At 44.5% G+C, this 362-nt stretch overlaps 1 non-coding gene across 1 annotated transcript; it reads left to right on the top strand.

The window, feature by feature from the left end:
* The first annotated feature begins 223 nt into the window (after window positions 1–223).
* Window positions 224–362, top strand: LOC121053336. The gene has a single exon (XR_005811019.1). It is a non-coding gene; the product is annotated as a small nucleolar RNA Z247 (small nucleolar RNA).

Here is a 362-nt window from a genome sequence, read left to right as displayed (position 1 = left end):
TTTGTGTTGTCAACACTATCTAGGGATGTCCTGACACAAGTTGCAGCCTGCGAAAACCTCAGCCGCAACATGGAAGATGATCGAGGAGATGTATTCCTCAATGACACGTGAGAGCTTCATCAACACCAGGATTGCTCTTTCCAGCACGAAGAAAGATCTCTCTGTCACTGAATATGTTGCCGAGATGAGATCATTAGCTGATGAGATAAGTGCATTTGGTAAGAAAGTTGATGATGATGATCTAATTTCATATATAATTGCTGATCTCGATGAAACATTCGAGCCGGTGGTGTCTTCTCTTGTTGGCAAGACGAAGCCGATGACTATGGGAGAGGCGTACTCTCAGTTGCTCAGCTTTGAGC

The sequence above is a fragment of the Oryza brachyantha genome, chromosome 1 (genome assembly GCF_000231095.2).
Source record: "Oryza brachyantha chromosome 1, ObraRS2, whole genome shotgun sequence".
Classification (NCBI taxonomy): Eukaryota; Viridiplantae; Streptophyta; class Magnoliopsida; order Poales; family Poaceae; genus Oryza; species Oryza brachyantha.
This window is presented reverse-complemented; position numbering and strand designations above follow the sequence as displayed.